The 9032-nt window shown below is 39.7% G+C and overlaps 1 protein-coding gene across 5 annotated transcripts in view; it reads right to left on the minus strand.

The window, feature by feature from the left end:
- Positions 1–9032, minus strand: part of BBX (BBX, HMG-box containing) — a 239842-nt gene that overhangs the window by 212994 nt on the left and 17816 nt on the right. For 4 of the 5 annotated variants that reach the window (XM_019525787.1, XM_019525788.1, XM_019525786.1 and 1 more), the window contains one exon: positions 7959–8031. The gene's annotated coding sequence lies outside the window, so the exon portion shown is untranslated. Of the gene's footprint in view, positions 1–7958; positions 8032–8976; positions 9027–9032 lie in introns of those variants that run through there. The other variant, XM_019525789.1, reaches the window with a different exon arrangement.

Raw genomic sequence — 9032 nt, forward strand, 5'->3', positions numbered from 1 at the left:
TGATTTGAGCAATGCATGTGGTTGTCAACACTGCACAGGCCAGTCCTATTCAACAGAAGACTTAGGCATGAAGAAACCACTTGTAGCGAGGGAAACGCTACAAGTGGATCTTTCAGGGAGGGGGTGCGACATGCTTGTCTTTCCCCAAGAGTGTAATTTCACTCCTGATTTCATTTTCACCAACACTTCTGTAGCTTGGCCATGCAACATATTTAAGATAGTCAAAACAGATCTTGCTCTGAACTGCACGTGTCCATAAAGACAAACATAAAAAGTATAGAGGGCAGACCTTTCCATTATTTCTTTATAAGCATCCGACCCCAAACACAAAATGTCAGAAGTACATTTTCTCACATTCATACCTGCCTGCTAGGATGGAACTTAGACTAGTGAAGTTATAAAGGAGATACTGTATGAATGTCTGTCCCCATCTGCAATGATCAACAAAAAATTAAAATGTACTTTGCTTCAACAAATTATAGGTTCTGTTACAAAAAAGGACACATCAGTGGCTTTTTACCTTCTCCAGTGCTATCTCAGTATTCTATATAGTGCTATTCTGTATACTTCAATCATCTCCCCATCCCTAGCCTTCCTACCCTGCTTGTCATCTTAAACTTTCAACTCTTTGGGACAGGATTCTATCCGACTTCATGTTTGTGCAACACATAGCCCAATGGTCCTGTCATGTTTATTGGGCCTTCTGGATATTAACACATTATACTAATGCAAAACTGATGGATGTGCTGCTTTTCACTTAGAAGAAACAGATATTTCTAACAATCAAAGGGATGCTATTCTGCAACTGGATGTCCCACTGAAATCACAGAGCTTCTGCGCAGGTTCAGGAATCTAGCTGCCTGGATACAATTGCAGGATCAGGCCCCTGCTGCTCTTAATTAAGATGCAAGACAATGCACCTTTATTTTCCAACTTTTCACCCTTTCTCTAGGAAAAAAGTAGTTACATATTTCTTTGCTGTTGCTCACAGGAACAACAAAAAAAATTCATTTATTTATGGAAAAAAATATGGAAGAAAATTCACCCAATGTCTTTTTCATCAACCTGGCAAAAAAAGCATGGACTGACTTCCACCTGAGGCTTTAGCCGTCTAGTTTTGGACCGTGCCCTTACATCAGTCTAGCTCCAGTGACTTAGATGGAGTTACTACAGATTTACCTTGGCATGAGAGGAGATATAGCACCACTGCTTTTCCTCTATTCCACATTCAGGTCTATGATGACACTCTCCTACACACTGCTTAGAAAACCACAAAATAGCCCATTCTCTCTCACACATAATCCAATATTATTTGCTGCATAAGAAGAACACCAAAGTAAAAAAGGAAAACAGGTTAGTCCATGGCAAGAAGTAATCGTACCTATTATCATGTGATATGTATCACCTAGTCTGAAAAGTTCTCACTAGGCAATTCTTGATTGCATGGGATATGCAAATAAAGAACAAAACCAATGCCAAGGCATATGCTAAATGGTCCTGTAAAATATGATATTGTGGAAACTAAAAGTTACCAGTTTAAAGACATCAACCCAGCAGGAGTATAGGAGTACCCATCTACTAGGCACTGGCACCTTGCATAACCTCTCTTCATTTGTACCTTGGTATGGGCCTGATATCACTGCCATTAGGAAAAACAGGATCATGCCCTCTTATTTTAGGGCCTCATCATGATACCATGGCAGCCCTTTGAATTCAGTGGGTACAGGGTCAAGCTCTTATACGCATACCTGATCAGTCAGTGTAGTTGAAAGGGAAGCGTTCAGTCATGCTTGTGAATACACAAAGTAACTGCGTAACAGCACATGGATTTGTTCTGTTATAACAGCATAACTGAGTGTAGAATCCCATACACACACACGTGTACATTATATTAGATAAACAGATACTTAAATAGATATATTAGATAAATGAAGAGGCACTTGGACGTATATACCTGCCAATTCAATGGCAGATCAAATAGAGAAAACCTGTTAAACTGTATGACCAAGACAGACATACTTGGTGTCTTAAATCGGAATTGATCTCTTCAATCCTATGGAAACCTACTGAAATATATGCTTTTGCTGATTGAGGCCCCTACCAACAGAGTGCTACTTAATGAGTAGCACAAGTGTAGCACAGAGTGCTACAAGTGATTTCAGCTTGTGTGTGGAGCTAGACCATTTATAAAAATCTGTCAAAATATGAGTGTGGAGGGCCACTTATAATAAAATTCTTTCTTTGCAAAACAACTCATATTTGGAATCTACTCATAAAATTTAGCTACCTTTCTGTCTCCTGCGTATAACTGAGGGCTTCTGTTTTGTTAACTTTCTTTCAGGCAAGTATGGAAAGAAATGTGTATAGGGCACGTGTCATGATGTTGAAGTGTCCCGTTCATATAAAAACCCATATCCACTTGCTTTTTCATTATTCATCCTTGCGCTACGAAGTAGAAAACAGAAGCACTGGGAAGTTTGTCAAAAGCTTGCTTTTTTGTTTGTTGACTTCTCTCTTATGTAATTGAGTTTATAAATATTAAAAATAATAAAATACTGCTATTATGGTAAAAACACTACAGTTACATCTACACTCACTCATCGCAATAGAATATGCTGTCCTCCTCAAACAGAACTTTTATTTTAAATCAAAGCCAACGCCTATCCTCAGTAACAAAACAGGAATGGGCAAATCTGAATATCTGAAAGGATGAAGTATGTTTACTAAGCTCTGTAGTAAAAGTTCACATTGATGTCACCTTTATTTATCATATAGACGAAATAACTGCTCCTGCTGATCTGCTTGATAACAAAATTAATACTCAATTTAAATGACAGAGAAATACTTAAATCATTTAACTGTAAAGGACTAATTTTGCAGACTATTTTTATTCTTCTGCTACTTCAGACCTGCAAGCCAAGATCTTATTTCTAAAACTGATGCATGGATTTGAAACATAAGCAAAATTTTTAATACCAATACATAACGGCAAAGACAAAGATAAGAGCTTACTGGGTATTTTAGAAGCTGGTGTTGATAAATCTGACTTTAAGAAAAAACTAGTGATTGAATATTAGTTAAAAAGTAATGCTTTTGTCTGGTTTTGTTTTTTAAAAGCTATCAACATTGAGTAAACTGAATATCAGCTCAATATGTCAGTTTAGCATAGTTGGAGTCTCAAACTAAAATTCTTGACTGAGCAAGACACTCTAGCAGGTGTCCAGCTAAGTGTATGAATATTTCCAAGGGTGTTAATAGACTGCTCACTTCAGTTATTCACCTGTGTAAGTACTTTGCTGCACCAAGACTTAGCACGTTGTTGGTTTGTGTTTCCCAACCTTTACAGGGTTGAGGAATCCCTCCACCACTTTTCTGAACATGGCAGCACTCCCAGTTAAGAACCACTGTTGACACTGCCTCAGCTCACTTCAGTGATTCTCAATCAGATGTTGCTGCCTCCAAATAAAATAGCCTTACACACCTGCTACGCAGCTACCCTGGGAAGGTCTGTGACATGCACACGATACTGCAGCAGTAGGGCTCTGATAAGCCTAAAGTAGGCAAGAGCTGCCTCATGCTATAGTCCTTCCCAGACCATCCTCCTTTATGCTCCTCCCAGAACTGGAACTGTGCCATGTGCCTCTGTTTCCAGGACAAGTGTGGAAGAAGCCAGACCAGAGGTAATACAGCCACTCAGCTCCTGCTTGCTGTAGGCTGATCAAACTCCTAATGCAGGACTGTGCGTAGGGCACTTTTACCTGGCAGCTGCTGTGGCAGCAGCGTCTGCATCGCTGCACCCTTGAGGGAAGCTCACGAAACCCCAGTTGAGAACCACTGCTCTAGGGAAAGGATATTCAACCGCGCGTCAAGGGTAGGTTCTTTTTCAGTGTATGCTACTGCAGACCTGCCTAGAGACCTTCACTTCTCTGTGCTGCATCTTCCCTAAATCTCAAAAGTTAATAATATTTGCCCACCATTATGATTTATGACTTCAATGAAGCTGACACTCTTTGCTGAACAAGACTTTGCTAATAGCTGAGTGCTTTCTAGATCAGGGCCTCTATCTGCCAAGTTAAGTATTCTTATTCACAGAAAGAACAACAATACAAGTTTGCCCACACTGTGGTTCAACAGTTACTTGGTGGTTCATTCCCCAAATTAGTTTAATCTTTTTGCTCATTCAGTCCTAAGCCTCTTCTAAGACTATCAAGAAACGTGTCAGCTGCAGCAATCTTTCTTGGGAGACTGACAGACATCCAGTAGCAATAAAACTGAGAGCATCAACTAGGCTTCTGAAACTGCTATCAGATAATAACTGCTTATTATAAATGCCCTAAAACTTAAGAGCCAAAACTAATAATATTTTGACATGCAATAGAAAAATAAAAAGGTTTCTGACAAACCACAGGAATTGAAAAAACAAACAATTATGGTACAGAACAGGATAAATAAAGAGATTATATCATGTAGGAAAGAAAGTTGATTTGTTTGTATTTACTTTCTTGAGGTATTTTAATACATACAATTAAATTACTTAAACCAAGCTAAATGGGACGTTAAGCAAGAAATGAAATATAGATTAAGTTTATAGTAGGCAAATACAACAGGTGTAACTATGAAACATAGTAAATTCTGTAAAAAAATTGCTGTGTAAAATATGTGGTCCATGGAGTTTGATCTTATCCACCCAGTTACCTATATTGCCAGCATCACTGTAGTATCCCTGTAATAACATGAAAAATTTTAATCTCAAAACTCCCCTGCATGTAGCACAATATTATGAGCCCCATTTGCAGACAGAGAAGTAAAGTGTGGGGATATTGTAGGCCTCCATTTTCAGAAGCATCCTCCAATTCTTGTTGACACAACCTTAGCACCCCTTTGATTTTAAATAGGGTATTCAGCCTAGGACAGGACACCCAAAAAAAATCATGTTAGTCAAAATCAGTGGTCACTTTTGAAACTCACTGGCCTATATCACTTGTTGTAGGTTACACAGTCTGTCTATGGTGGAAGTACCACCTATCTGTGGCAAAGGTGAAAATGGAGACCAGATTTTTTCCAGAATCCACCTAGCCTTAACTCTTTCAATCTGAATGTACATAAAGTCCTTCACATTATAGATGCCACATGCTATTAAAGAAATGCCCAGGGTTCACCACAGAGATACACAAAGTTCATTGCTGGGCAAACTGATTCATGCACAAAAAATGAACATAACGCTCTGCATAGCAAGATCGCAAAAAGTAAAGCAGAAGTCCAGTTTACTTTGTGTGTACACATCCCACTCCTACACATTATAGGAGAGCAAGGCCTTCCTCCCCATGGAAACTCCCTTTCCTATATTATGCTGTGCACTACATGAAACACGCTTGTCTTTCCACTTCAATGTGGACTGTTTCGGGGCTTCTGTACATACAGTATATAGGTCCTGATCGACAGATCACCTAACTCCAGGTACAGCTTTAAACATGTGAACAGTTATATTAATATTAGTGACTTTAATGGTACTGGTTGGTCTTAAAGTTATGCACGAGCTTATGTCATCTGCTGGCCTGGACTCAATCCTGCAGTCCTTTCCTCAATATAACTTCCACTGAAGTCAATGGCAGTTTTGCTGGCAACAGATTTACAGCACAGGCCTTAGGTTTGCAAGGCATTAATTGGAAATTCAGTAAAACATTTTCAGCTAATCAAAACACCGGGAAGAATCCTATGTTTTCTGAATTGTGTGTTTACTTGAACCTGTATTCAGTATTTTGCAGCAGCAACTAGGATAAATCATGTACATGATGACAGGCTGAACTCTGAGCTGATGGGACAGTTTCTGTAATTTGCTGAAGGTCAATCGCAGGTGGATCTCAGGGAACACTGCTCCCTGCTACCCCACACTTTTAAATGGGTTATTGTAGTTACTGTGAAACTGAGATCAGAATCTGAACCTCTCACAATACAGAGATTTATGAGAAGGTAATGTTACTCTACTCGTTTTAAAATTAAATTAGATAGTGACTATTTCTCCTGAAACCTTGTGACTTAAAAAAAAAGAATTCTTAACTTTTATCAAAAGTTTTATCCCCAAAGTAAATGAAAGTATCTAGTCATAACCAAACTCAAGGAAATTTCTATTCTGCCCTCAAATAGACACATTTTTATATTACTTTTTCAGTTTCAAAAAAAAAAATTTCCTTTACAGCTTCCATTACTCCCTTCTCTTAAACAGATTTCACCCCTTTTTTTCCTTTGTAATTTGTAAATTACATTTCAACACTACGTAGGGCCACATTTACATTGGTACTAAGATTGTGTGTAGAACTGAAGTGTCCATTCATTGCAAAGATGCATGAGGAATACCCAATCAGGCCAGCACACAGAATTCCAGGTATCCATACAGCTCCATCATTTAAGTTTCTGAGATGATTAAAGAGGAAACTAAGAAGCTAAGTCTCAAAGCTCTTCCTCAGACCTTTATCCCCCACTGCACATAGTTTGACTTCAAATCTCAGCAACATTCATAAATCAAATGCTTGTTTTAGCTCTGATCAACAGTCAGAATCCCACTGGGGAGCTTTCGAATTTTTTCACTTTGTAGAAACTGTTGCATCCATGACATGGAATTAAACTCGTCAAGATTTTAAAACCCGAGTAGCAATTTCTGAAAAGGGCAGTTTCCAATTCAACTGTCCTGTAATGAATTATTTTAAGAAGTTTGTGTTGCATTCAGTTTATTTTTGACTCTACAGTTAACGTACAGCTCGCACATCTACACACATATAACCTACTCACTGAAAAACCTGAATAATTGGAATTCAGGTGATAATCTCTATAGGAATCGGCAAAGAGACAGAATCCATTTCCCCAAACCCTGTGTCCTCACAGATGTTTTCCCAACCTACAGACTAGTAATGCAGCTACTGCCTTTTCATAACATTGCACCAAAATATCTTCACTGTCCTGTCTGGGACCATCACCTATCCTATATCTGTTAGAGGCTGATGAAGACCAAGGTGATATTACTAATTATGCTTTTTTATGAAACCTAAGCTCACTTCAAAACTTTTAAGTATATATAAAATATCAACACACCACAAACAATACTACTTTATTTTCCATCATTTGGGGGCCAAATTCAGATGGATGTCACTAGGATCAAATGCACTTAAAACCACTCAAGTTCTGGCCACCTACACCAGCTCTGATTGAAATGATCACTTTACTTTGGTTTAGAGGGTGTCAGCCTCTTCCAAAACAAGGAAATGCAAAAATGCTCATGCCTTCAAAAGTACTTTGGACATTGTGTCAATTTAGCCACTTCGGACTTGTCTTTCAAATTTAATAGCATCTTGTATTATCAAATGCCAGGAAGACAAACAGTAACACAGAAAGAGCAAGAATTACCAGGCAAGAGAGTTTTGCAGGTTAAGGCTGAGTTAACTCCTCTTCTTGTAGCACTACAGCTCAAATAACTTTCTCCTGACCCCTTAGGATTTCTGAATAATCATCGTAATCCTATCTGTATATATTCATTCTAAATCATTCTTCTGCACCTTATACCTAGTTGAATGTTTTACAAGGAGTTATGCATTCAGGAAGTCTTTGAATGGACAATGTTGCACTTCCCATACTGAAATCATGACTGCACGGGTTTTAAAACTTTAGCCACAGTTCAACCAATTTCCCCTAAAAATCCAGAACTTTGTTTTAAATCATGAGCTAATGAGTCCTCACCATCCAAAGCCTTCAACTAATCCTGCTAATAAAGCCCACCCCTTTCGAAAGCTCAACACAAACTTTCTGTGTAGTCTGGTCGAGACTTGGAGCACCCATGACAAGACATGTTTCCTGAAGTGCTAAAGCCTGAGCAAGCATCTGCTTAATGAAAAGGAGCAGCAAGAGAACCTGTATCGTATTAACAGCAATTATGCTCTTGTTCTTGTGTGTACAGTTTACATACTTACCCAGAAAGGCAAATGGAAATTACAGACAGAGGAAGATGAAGCTGTCTCGAAGCCTTTGTCATGTGATAGTGACCTATAAAGTATCAAATAAAGGCACAGCATCAGCACATCATGATTTTACAATATTGCAACTCTCCCTGCCAACAAGAGGAGACCTCCCAAAACTTAGAACTTGCCTCCCCCTTACCCCCCTCCTAGTTTGCGTTAAAACGGGCTGACAGTGGCAAGCAGTGAACAAAAGATGCACCGTGTCTTTAAAGGACACTGGGACTGGGCAAATGGAACAAATCATCTGAGTGTGCATCAGCGGGGTGGGTTATTTTTTTCTCTCTCCCTCTCTCTCTCTTTCTCTCTCCATGATACATACAACACAGCAAAATAAAACGCACAAAGTTGATCACCATCTGCACGCAGGAATAAATAACAATACAGCCCCGCAACTTCCACGAGGGAATCGATTGATCCCCAGCCTAAATACATTATAATAACAATAATGAGAATAAAACAGCAAGCCCACATTGCAGGTAGGAGACAGAGAGAGGTTGCAACGTTGTAACACAGTTTCAGGTAATGCCCATTCCCCCTTTCGCAGCTCGGAGCTGCTAAGAGTCCTGAAATGGCAAAACAAACCCCTCCACCATCGCAATCCACACGGAGATGAGAAAGCCCCTAATCCAGTGCATGGGGAAAAGCCTTTGCAAACCACTGCCCTCCCCCCCACTCCACCCTGTGCGAAGTGCATGTAGAGCCACCGGAATCTGGGTTCTGGGGTGGGGTGAAAAGAAAGGTATTAAATATGGAGAAAGGCTGAAGAGGACCCGAGGTTTCGCCTGCCTGCTTCCCCCCCGCCCTTGGTCACCATCAAGTTTGCATCTTAGTTACAAAATGTCGATCTTAAAGGCTGACAAGACACAGGGAGAGGGGGAGAGAGAAGAGAGAGAGAGAAGAGAGAGAGAAGAGAGTCCATCTTGCTTAGAGGGGGGAGGAGAAGAGCAATAATGCAATGCATAAATCTCACCCTCCCAGGGGGAAAAGTCTGCACAACACCTTTGGGGCAGGCAAGGCAGGCAGGAG

This window comes from Gavialis gangeticus, unplaced genomic scaffold (genome assembly GCF_001723915.1).
Source record: "Gavialis gangeticus isolate Ggan-Ray unplaced genomic scaffold, GavGan_comp1, whole genome shotgun sequence".
NCBI classification, from domain to species: Eukaryota; Metazoa; Chordata; order Crocodylia; family Gavialidae; genus Gavialis; species Gavialis gangeticus.